The sequence below is a fragment of the Quercus lobata genome, chromosome 10 (genome assembly GCF_001633185.2).
Source record: "Quercus lobata isolate SW786 chromosome 10, ValleyOak3.0 Primary Assembly, whole genome shotgun sequence".
Lineage (NCBI taxonomy): Eukaryota > Viridiplantae > Streptophyta > Magnoliopsida > Fagales > Fagaceae > Quercus > Quercus lobata.
The window spans coordinates 40,966,795-40,979,193 of NC_044913.1; positions in this window are offsets into that span (position 1 = coordinate 40,966,795).

Genomic DNA, 12,399 nt, shown 5'->3' on the forward strand with positions numbered 1-12,399 from the left:
ATATATCTCGTTAGAGACTATTCTCCATTTCCACAAGTTGTGATTTGTTAGGAGAGAATTTGTACAAGCCCGCCATAGGAAATGCTCAGTTTTACCTGGGATCCATAGTTTCCACACACCAGACCATAAGCCTCTGGCAGCAAATGAGGTTGAACTTGAAAGATTATCTTTGGCTTATTCTTCACATAATATGTTTTACCCCGGCTTGACAACATAAGACCCATCCTTGCTCTTTTGCCAAATAAGAATATCTTCCTGGGCTACTGTGCTGATAGGGATGACTTTTATTTTTCTAGCTTCAAAAGGCAGAAAATTTTGATCAATAATCTATGAGTTCCACCAACCTGTCTGTGGATCAATGAGGTCGGCAACAATAGCATCGAAGGGTAGAAAAGAAATTGGAGACATCACCTAACTATCACTATCACCCAGTAACCACTGCTCACCATATACCCAAATCTTCTACCCATCCCTAACTCTCCACTTCGCTCCCATCTTAATGACTTTCCTAGCTATTAGAATGCTCTTCCAAGCAAAGGAACCAGAGCTTGATTTTGCTTCAAAGATAGAGGAAGGAGAAAAATATTTGGCTTTAAACACTTTAAAGAAGAGAGATTTCTCATCATGGATTAGTCACCAAACCTGTTTAGTTAGCATAGTATTATTGAACTTGCTTAAATCTTTCAACCCTAAACCCCTTTCATCTTTTTTTTTTTTTTACACAAAGTGTCCCAATTCTTCCAATGCACCTTCCTATGGTCTCCATGTTGACCTCACCAAAATTTCTGGATCATCACCTCATAGCAAAAGTCGAGATTGCTTGGACCATAACTTTAAGCAAGATTTCTTTACCTGCTTGGGATAGAATCTTCTCCATCCACCCCTAAAGTAGGTGGTGCCTGGGTCCTTTGTGTATGCTCCACTTCTGTCTAAATTTGTTCCTTTCTAGCTTTCACGCCATTCATGCTGCCTTCGTGTTTGTCTGATTCTGCTGTACGTTCTAGTGGGTGTTTAACTCTTGTAGCGTGAAGAACATATGGGTTTTTTGGCACATGTCCCTTGCTTTTCACTCCTTCCCTAGGCTAGGCATTGTTTGGGTGAAGGCCCTCTCCTACTTGCCTAGCCCATGTTCCATTCTTTCCTGTGTCCGTGGGCCTCTTGGCTGGGGATCCTATCATGCCACTTCATTGTTCCTGCTATATCATTACCTCTATTTTATTTCTCATTACCCGTGGGCTTACAAGCTAATGCTCCTGCCATGCTAGTCCACTTTCCACATCTTTACCTCTTTTGGGTTTTACTAGCCAACATTCCTACTGTGCCAACCCATTTAATTTCCTTGAGCTTCCTTAACCCATTTATTTCCTCTTTATCTCTTTTACTCCCATGGGTTTTTTGCTAAATCCTTTAGGCTTCCTCGGCCCAATTACCACATCTTTACCTCTTATTGCTTTTCGGGCTTATTGGCCTTTAAGCCAACCCAATGAATTTACTAATTCATTTCCTGAACTTCCTGGCCCATTTACTCTCTCTTTACCTCTTATTGTTCTCATGGGCTTACTACTTCATTTTTTGGGTTCCTTGGCCCATTTACTTCCTCTTTACCTCTTATTATTCTAATGGGCTTCCTGGCCATCATTCTTACCATTCCAGCCTGTTGGGTTTGCTTTACTATTTTCTCTTCTCAATTTCTTCATATTTGTTGGGTTTCTTCTACTATTAGGCCCTTTGTCAAAAGTGGGTATCAACACTTATATATATTAAGCACCACTTGGATGGTTTGAATGTCCCCCAATTGAGCTCTATAGAACCGCAAACTGTCATCTACAAAAACCAACCAAGAAATCTTAGATTCATTCCTACAAAGAAAGTAACCTTTGATTTTATCAACTTAGACAGCTTGCTTAATAAGCTGAGTTAGACGTTCATAGCATAAAAGAAACAAATAAGGAGAGAGAAGGTCCCCCTGTCTGACACTCCTAGAAGGTTTAATAACACTCAAGGGTTTTCCATTCACCAAAATTGAATATGAAACAGTGCTAATACATTCAGAGATAAGTTGGATCCATTTGCTATCAAAACCCATCTTTCCCATAAGTTTTAAGACATAAACTCACACAACTCTGTCATATGCTTTGCTCATATCTAACTTCATGGCTAAAAACCCCTCTTTCCAGATTTCTTAGTTTTCATATGGTGAAGGGTTTCAAAGTCCACCAGGATATTATATGATATTTCTTTATCTGATTGGAAAGCATTTTGGGAATCAAACATAATATAAGGGAGAATTTTTTTTAATCGATTTGCTAGCACCTTTGATATCAACTTATATAAAACATTGCAAAGAGCTATACTTGAAACTACTCATGGGTTTTAATTTTTTTTATTTATGATGATAATGATGCCCTGTTTTGCTTGCATAGACTAAAAACTACTTATATGACACTAATATGTACGTAAATTTAATATTTGATAATCTTTATTCATGTGTTATCCTAATGTCAAAGTAGGTTCATGCTTCCTAGTATATAGTGACAAATAACTTTAATTATACAATTGTTGTAATAAAGAGATGAGGCATGTACAAAATTGAATGTAATTATTTAAACTTTTTTTTTTTTTTTTTGCATGAAGATTGCATTACTTCATCATATGCCTAAAAAATTTGTAAATACTCAAATTTGACTGGACATGCATTTCTATGGAAGTGCTAAATGTTGCTAATGATATATGCTATGAGTTGTTCCAAATGAGGAAGGACATGTTATTTTTTTATACAATATAATCCAATCATCCTATTTTATTGAGTATTGAATGTTTAAGCTTGGCTCAACAACAAATATAAAATGTTTAAGATTGGCTTAAACTTGAATCAAGTTTACAAATGATGTTTGAGCTTGTTAGATAGTTTTAAAGTTTGAGCTTATGGTGGGCCTTTTTGCATTGTTGGGTTTTAACCCCTCTTGCTGCACTACGGCCCATAGATTTGTGGTAAGAGAGCTAAGACTGGCCTGAATGGGACAACACTGTAGGCTAGCTTATGCACAAGTCGAGCTGTCCCAATATGGACGCATTCTGGCAGGGGCATCGCGGGTTGAGCGTATGTTATGGGCATGGCTAGAATAGTTGTTACAAATGTTGTAACAGGAGCATGATATGGCAGAATAACTAAAATACTAAACGAAATGAATAAGACTAACGACAGTAAGGAAAGTAACTAATAAAGTTATAGCAGAATAATACAACAAATGGAAATAACGCTACGGCAAACAATTTAATAACTAAACGGTAAACTAATCACCCAATAAGCATAAATAACAAAAAGAGAAAGCTTGTCTTCCAGAGAAGTAGGCATAACTTTTCAGCAAAAACGAGTTTAAGAAAGGAACCAATCTCCAACATGAGTAATCTCAAGGAAGGCTTCTGCCAAAGAAGTTACGTACTTTAGAAAAAGGGCCTAAATTGTTTTAAGTTTCAATTTTCAATCCCTTAGAGAGTAGGTCTGTCAAGACGGAGAGAAAAAGGTAGTCTATTGATGCATACCCTATTCCTTCCACTTATATCTCTCTAGTTTTTTGTGTGTTCTTTCTTTTTCTCTATTCTTTCTTTTTCTTTTTTTCTACCTCTCCTTCCTTTCATTCCTCCCTCTTCACTGTTTACAGCTACCACTTTTTATACTATCTGCCATGGTGGGATTTACTATTTTTACCACTCAACTGCTTTCGGGTCCTAATGGGTGTCCTTCTAGGATTGCTCACTGGTTTGCTAGCTACTCAGCCACCACCATTACTCTAAATGTGTTGGTTACACCACTCTCCATTCCTAGACAAAATTGCTTGTTTTTTTTTTTTTTTACCTCTCTCTATTTTTCACTTCCCTCTTTCGGATAAGGATTAAGCTTCTTCATTACCTACCTCTATGGCATGCATTAAGCGGCCCCAACCCATACTTACCTCTTTTAAGTGAGATGTCATCCCAGCAAGACATCTCTCCTCAAAAGAGCTTAAGCAGAAACCCCAAAATAGACCTCTTTTTTCTCCCCACCGCCAAACCATATCCTCTAAAAGCCTTGAACCGTGGCCCACCTCTCATGTATTGGTTGGGTACAAGTAGGTGGTGCCTTGGCCCTTTGTGCATGCTTCACTTCGTCTTAATTTGTTTCTTTCTGGCCTTCACACCATTTTCTACTACCTCCGTGTTTTTTTTTTTTTTACTGTACGTGCTAGTTAATGTTTATCTTTTGTGGCATGAAAGATGCATGGGTTTTTGAGCTCATATTCTCTATCTTTTACCCTTTCTTGGACTGGGTGTTGCTTGGGCAAAAGCCCTCATTTTCCTGTCGAGCCCATGCTTTCCTTTTTTGTGTCTATGGGCCTTTTGGCTATTAATCCTGCCATATAACTCCATCATGCTTGCTATGACTTTGCCTCTCCTTTCATTTCTTGTTACCCCATGGGCTTGCAGGCTGATGCTCTTGCCGTGCCAACCCACTTCTTCGTCAATCTTTTACTCAGGGCTTCCTTGGCTCATTTTTCACATTTTTACCTCTTTTGGATTTTGTTGGTCAACATTCCTACTGTGCCAGCTCATTTTACTACTTCATTCCTTGAGCTTCCTCAGCACTTTTACTTCCTCTTAACCTCTTTTACTTTCATGGGCTTTTTGCTAAAATCTTTGGACTTCCTCGGTCCAATTACCATATCTTTACCTTTCATTACTTTTCAAGCTTATTGGCCTTTAAGTTGACCCATTGAGTTTACTAATTCATTTCCTGGGCTTTCCTGTCCCACTTACTTCTTCTTTACCTCTTTCTTCTTCTTCTTTTTTTTTTTTTTCCATGGGCTTACTGCTTCATTCTTTGGGCTTACTGCTTCATTCTTTAGGCTTCCTCGGCCCATTTACTTCTTCTTTACCTCTTTTCTTATTCTTGTGGGCTTGCTGGCCATCAATACTGCCATTTCAGACTGCTGGGCTTATTTCTTTATTCCTTTATTGTTTTCTCCTTCTCACATTCTCTGTTGATGCCCATTTTTTGACAAAGGGCCCAATAGCAAAAGAAGCCTAACAATAGAGAATGTGAGAAGGAGAAAACAATAAAGGAATAAAGAAATAAGCCCAGCAGTCTGAAATGGCAGTATTGATGGCCAGCAAGCCCACAAGAATAAGAAAAGAGGTAAAGAAGAAGTAAATGGGCCGAGGAAGCCTAAAGAATGAAGCAGTAAGCCCAAAGAATGAAGCAGTAAGCCCATGGAAAAAAAAAAAAAAGAAGAAGAAGAAAGAGGTAAAGAAGAAGTAAGTGGGACAGGAAAGCCCAGGAAATGAATTAGTAAACTCAATGGGTCAACTTAAAGGCCAATAAGCTTGAAAAGTAATGAAAGGTAAAGATATGGTAATTGGACCGAGGAAGTCCAAAGATTTTAGCAAAAAGCCCATGAAAGTAAAAGAGGTTAAGAGGAAGTAAAAGTGCTGAGGAAGCTCAAGGAATGAAGTAGTAAAATGAGCTGGCACAGTAGGAATGTTGACCAACAAAATCCAAAAGAGGTAAAAATGTGAAAAATGAGCCAAGGAAGCCCTGAGTAAAAGATTGACGAAGAAGTGGGTTGGCACGGCAAGAGCATCAGCCTGCAAGCCCATGGGGTAACAAGAAATGAAAGGAGAGGCAAAGTCATAGCAAGCATGATGGAGTTATATGGCAGGATTAATAGCCAAAAGGCCCATAGACACAAAAAAGGAAAGCATGGGCTCGACAGGAAAATGAGGGCTTTTGCCCAAGCAACACCCAGTCCAAGAAAGGGTAAAAGATAGAGAATATGAGCTCAAAAACCCATGCATCTTTCATGCCACAAAAGATAAACATTAACTAGCACGTACAGTAAAATAAAAAAAAAAAAACACGGAGGTAGTAAAAAATGGTGTGAAGGCCAGAAAGAAACAAATTAAGACGAAGTGAAGCATGCACAAAGGGCCAAGGCACCACCTACTTGTACCCAACCAATACATGAGAGGTGGGCCACGGTTCAAGGCTTTTAGAGGATATGGTTTGGCGGTGGGGAGAAAAAAGAGGTCTATTTTGGGGTTTCTGCTTAAGCTCTTTTGAGGAGAGATGTCTTGCTGGGATGACATCTCACTTAAAAGAGGTAAGTATGGGTTGGGGCCGCTTAATGCATGCCATAGAGGTAGGTAATGAAGAAGCTTAATCCTTATCCGAAAGAGGGAAGTGAAAAATAGAGAGAGGTAAAAAAAAAAAAAAACAAGCAATTTTGTCTAGGAATGGAGAGTGGTGTAACCAACACATTTAGAGTAATGGTGGTGGCTGAGTAGCTAGCAAACCAGTGAGCAATCCTAGAAGGACACCCATTAGGACCCGAAAGCAGTTGAGTGGTAAAAATAGTAAATCCCACCATGGCAGATAGTATAAAAAGTGGTAGCTGTAAACAGTGAAGAGGGAGGAATGAAAGGAAGGAGAGGTAGAAAAAAAGAAAAAGAAAGAATAGAGAAAAAGAAAGAACACACAAAAAACTAGAGAGATATAAGTGGAAGGAATAGGGTATGCATCAATAGACTACCTTTTTCTCTCCGTCTTGACAGACCTACTCTCTAAGGGATTGAAAATTGAAACTTAAAACAATTTAGGCCCTTTTTCTAAAGTACGTAACTTCTTTGGCAGAAGCCTTCCTTGAGATTACTCATGTTGGAGATTGGTTCCCTTCTTAAACTCGTTTTTGCTGAAAAGTTATGCCTACTTCTCTGGTAGACAAGCTTTCTCTTTTTGTTATTTATGCTTATTGGGTGATTAGTTTACCGTTTAGTTATTAAATTGTTTGCCGTAGCGTTATTTCCATTTGTTGTATTATTCTGCTATAACTTTATTAGTTACTTTCCTTACTGTCGTTAGTCTTATTCATTTCGTTTAGTATTTTAGTTATTCTGCCATATCATGCTCCTGTTACAACATTTGTAACAGCTATTCTAGCCATGCCCATAACATACGCTCAACCCGCGATGCCCCTGCCAGAATGCGTCCATATTGGGACAGCTCGACTTGTGCATAAGCTAGCCTACAGTGTTGTCCCATTCAGGCCAGTCTTAGCTCTCTTACCACAAATCTATGGGCCGTAGTGCAGCAGGAGGGGTTAAAACCCAACAATGCAAAAAGGCCCACCATAAGCTCAAACTTTAAAACTATCTAACAAGCTCAAACATCATTTGTAAACTTGATTCAAGTTTAAGCCAATCTTAAACATTTTATATTTGTTGTTGAGCCAAGCTTAAACATTCAATACTCAATAAAATAGGATGATTGGATTATATTGTATAAAAAAATAACATGTCCTTCCTCATTTGGAACAACTCATAGCATATATCATTAGCAACATTTAGCACTTCCATAGAAATGCATGTCCAGTCAAATTTGAGTATTTACAAATTTTTTAGGCATATGATGAAGTAATGCAATCTTCATGCAAAAAAAAAAAAAAAAAGTTTAAATAATTACATTCAATTTTGTACATGCCTCATCTCTTTATTACAACAATTGTATAATTAAAGTTATTTGTCACTATATACTAGGAAGCATGAACCTACTTTGACATTAGGATAACACATGAATAAAGATTATCAAATATTAAATTTACGTACATATTAGTGTCATATAAGTAGTTTTTAGTCTATGCAAGCAAAACAGGGCATCATTATCATCATAAATAAAAAAAATTAAAACCCATGAGTAGTTTCAAGTATAGCTCTTTGCAATGTTTTATATAAGTTGATATCAAAGGTGCTAGCAAATCGATTAAAAAAAATTCTCCCTTATATTATGTTTGATTCCCAAAATGCTTTCCAATCAGATAAAGAAATATCATATAATATCCTGGTGGACTTTGAAACCCTTCACCATATGAAAACTAAGAAATCTGGAAAGAGGGGTTTTTAGCCATGAAGTTAGATATGAGCAAAGCATATGACAGAGTTGTGTGAGTTTATGTCTTAAAACTTATGGGAAAGATGGGTTTTGATAGCAAATGGATCCAACTTATCTCTGAATGTATTAGCACTGTTTCATATTCAATTTTGGTGAATGGAAAACCCTTGAGTGTTATTAAACCTTCTAGGAGTGTCAGACAGGGGGACCTTCTCTCTCCTTATTTGTTTCTTTTATGCTATGAAGGTCTAACTCAGCTTATTAAGCAAGCTGTCTAAGTTGATAAAATCAAAGGTTACTTTCTTTGTAGGAATGAATCTAAGATTTCTTGGTTGGTTTTTGTAGATGACAGTTTGCGGTTCTATAGAGCTCAATTGGGGGACATTCAAACCATCCAAGTGGTGCTTAATATATATAAGTGTTGATACCCACTTTTGACAAAGGGCCTAATAGTAGAAGAAACCCAACAAATATGAAGAAATTGAGAAGAGAAAATAGTAAAGCAAACCCAACAGGCTGGAATGGTAAGAATGATGGCCAGGAAGCCCATTAGAATAATAAGAGGTAAAGAGGAAGTAAATGGGCCAAGGAACCCAAAAAATGAAGTAGTAAGCCCATGAGAACAATAAGAGGTAAAGAGAGAGTAAATGGGCCAGGAAGTTCAGGAAATGAATTAGTAAATTCATTGGGTTGGCTTAAAGGCCAATAAGCCCGAAAAGCAATAAGAGGTAAAGATGTGGTAATTGGGCCGAGGAAGCCTAAAGGATTTAGCAAAAAACCCATGGGAGTAAAAGAGATAAAGAGGAAATAAATGGGTTAAGGAAGCTCAAGGAAATTAAATGGGTTGGCACAGTAGGAATGTTGGCTAGTAAAACCCAAAAGAGGTAAAGATGTGGAAAGTGGACTAGCATGGCAGGAGCATTAGCTTGTAAGCCCACGGGTAATGAGAAATAAAATAGAGGTAATGATATAGCAGGAACAATGAAGTGGCATGATAGGATCCCCAGCCAAGAGGCCCACGGACACAGGAAAGAATGGAACATGGGCTAGGCAAGTAGGAGAGGGCCTTCACCCAAACAATGCCTAGCCTAGGGAAGGAGTGAAAAGCAAGGGACATGTGCCAAAAAACCCATATGTTCTTCACGCTACAAGAGTTAAACACCCACTAGAACGTACAGCAGAATCAGACAAACACGAAGGCAGCATGAATGGCGTGAAAGCTAGAAAGGAACAAATTTAGACAGAAGTGGAGCATACACAAAGGACCCAGGCACCACCTACTTTAGGGGTGGATGGAGAAGATTCTATCCCAAGCAGGTAAAGAAATCTTGCTTAAAGTTGTGGTCCAAGCAATCTCGACTTTTGCTATGAGGTGATGATCCAGAAATTTTGGTGAGGTCAACATGGAGACCATAGGAAGGTGCATTGGAAGAATTGGGATACTTTGTGTAAAAAAAAAAAAAAGATGAAAGGGGTTTAGGGTTGAAAGATTTAAGCAAGTTCAATAATACTATGCTAACTAAACAGGTTTGGTGACTAATCCATGATGAGGAATCTCTCTTCTTTAAAGTGTTTAAAGCCAAATATTTTCCTCCTTCCTCTATCTTTGAAGCAAAATCAAGCTCTGGTTCCTTTGCTTGGAAGAGCATTCTAATAGCTAGGAAAGTCATTAAGATGGGAGCGAAGTGGAGAGTTAGGGATGGGTAGAAGATTTGGGTATATGGTGAGCAGTGGTTACTAGGTGATAGTGATAGTAAGGTGATGTCTCCAATTTCTTTTCTACCCTTCGATGCTATTGTTGCCGACCTCATTGATCCACAGACAGGTTGGTGGAACTCATAGATTATTGATCAAAAATTTCTGCCTTTTGAAGCTAGAAAAATAAAAGTCATCCCTATCAGCACAGTAGCCCAGGAAGATATTCTTATTTGGCAAAAGAGCAAGGATGGGTCTTATGTTGTCAAGCCGGGGTAAAACATATTATGTGAAGAATAAGCCAAAGATAATCTTTCAAGTTCAACCTCATTTGCTGCCAGAGGCTTATGGTCTGGTGTGTGGAAACTACGGATCCCAGGTAAAACTGAGCATTTCCTATGGCGGGCTTGTACAAATTCTCTCCTAACAAATCACAACTTGTGGAAATGGAGAATAGTCTCTAACGAGATATATGAAATTTGTCAATCTCACACCGAAGATGTTTTGCACTCTTTGTGGAACTGTGATGCTAGCAGAGTTGTCTAGGACCGAGATTTTGGTTGGGTTGATAGAAGAAAAGCTGCTAGAGGTTGTTTTGTCGATTTGTGGAACGTGGTTCTCACCAGACCTCAGATGATGGAGCTATTCGTTGTTATCGCTTGGATTGTTTGGAATAGGAGAAACAAAACTTGCCTAAAATAGTCTGTTCAACCGCTAGCTCAAGTTCCAGATGAAGCTAACCACTATCTTTTCGAATACAGAAAATTTAGTGATCTCCCAATGAAGACTAAGGGGGTGTTTGGATTTTGAGTTTCCATAACTCATAACTCTGTTTCGATAACTCATAACTCAAAAATAGTGGGACCCATGACTCAAAAGCTTGTTTGGATTTCAATAACTCTGTTTCTATCACTCAATTCTCTAATTTTTGAGTGATGAGTTATGGAATTTGAAAACTCATTTTAGCTGTTTTCAGTTTCTATAACTCTGTTTTCAATGGCATTTTCGTAATTAAACATACACAGGACCCACCAGCCGCAACTTTTGACTCTCATTTTTTTTTTCCTTTCTTCTCCATTTTTCTTTCTTCTTTCTCTGTTCTTCTGTTCGGCCTTTCTTTCTTTTTTTTCTTCCTTTTCGCCTTTCTCATCTCAGTTCGTTCGTTTTTTTTTTTTTTTTTCCCTTCCTTTTCTTTCTTTTTCTTTTTTTTCCTTCCTTTCACTGGGTTTTCTGGGCTTGGATTTTTTTTCTTCTCTTTTCTTTCCTTTTCACATTGGGTTTTTGGGTTTTGGTTGCAGATACAATCAACACACTTCTCATCTAAAAAAAAAAAAAAAAGCATCACCAAACCCAGATTTCTCCCAAAAAAAAAAAAACCCACACTTCTCAAACAATCTCCAATTTTTGATGTTGATGTTGATGTTGTTGCTGTTGTGGCTGTGGTGGGTTTCAAAGTTTTTAAGGAGTAGAATGTTGGAAACGATCGGTTGTTGCTGTCAGAACATGGGCACCTCGGAAACAAGCCAGCCATGTTTTTCTGGTCCATGACTGATTTGACCAAGGCTACTCTGGCTAACACACCCAGACCCGTTGCTAGCTGAGTCAAAACGATCGGACCCATTTTCGATCTATTGGACCACGAACCACACACACAGAGAGAGCGTTTGAGAGAAGAAGAAGAAGAAGAAGAAGAAGAAGAAGAAGAAGAAGAGGAGGAGGAGGTAGAGAGATTTTTTTTTTATTTTTTGGGTGGCGTTTAATACTGTTTATTTGTTGGTGGTTTTAAGAAGAGTGGGTCCCACAGAAAATACAAAAAAATTGGGTGATGAAATTCTGAAAATATTTGCCAAACGGGTGGGGTATAGAAATTGGGGTATTTTGAGTGATGAGTGATGAGTGACGAGTGACGGAAATTGAGTGAGGAGTGATGAGTGATGGGAAAAAAAAAAATCCAAACAAGGCCTAAGCTACTCAGAATGGTCAAATGGAAGCCCCCAAACTGCAATTGTTACAAGACAAACTTTGATGGCACTGTCTTTGAGGACTCAAGGGAAGCCAAAATTCGGGTGGTCATCCGGAACTCAAGGGGTAAAGTGGTGGCCTCCCTTTCTAATAAAAAATCCAAAATCCCTACTTTGTACCTGTTTTGGAACTGATGGCAGCAAGGCATGTTGCTTCTTTCATCAAGGAGGTTGGCTTGAATAATTCCATCCTTGAAGGAGACTCTAAAATCTTCATCAATGCTCAAAAAAATGGAAACATGTTTAATTTAGCTCTTGGTCATCTTCTCATAGACAATCTGTCCCATTTAAACTCTTTAAAGAGTTGGTCGCTCTCTCATACACTTAGGCTAGGTAATGCTGTAATAGATGCTTTAGCTAGAAGAGCTCGTTTTTCTTTTCCGCTTTCTATTTGGTTGGAGTCTATTCTCCTAGATATAGTTGGCTTTGTTAATGCTGATTTACTAGCATCTTGAATAATACACACAAGATGGTTTCTTTCTCAAAAAAAAGAAAAAGAAGAAGAAGAAGAAGAAGTATATCACATACTAATTCAAATAGATCAAACTCTGGCTCCTAGAATATTACACATGGTTACAACAAAGAGGGCATCATCATTAGGAATGGGATGGTGTATGAGGTTATTAACCATTTCTTCAACAAAGTTTTTTCCTTTTTGGGTATGCATTTCCCTAGTTTAAAATCTGGTTCTGTCCTTACAAATAAGTTAATCAACTATTTTTATCTTGTTTTTCTAAAAAGGAAAAAATAAAAATAAAAAAG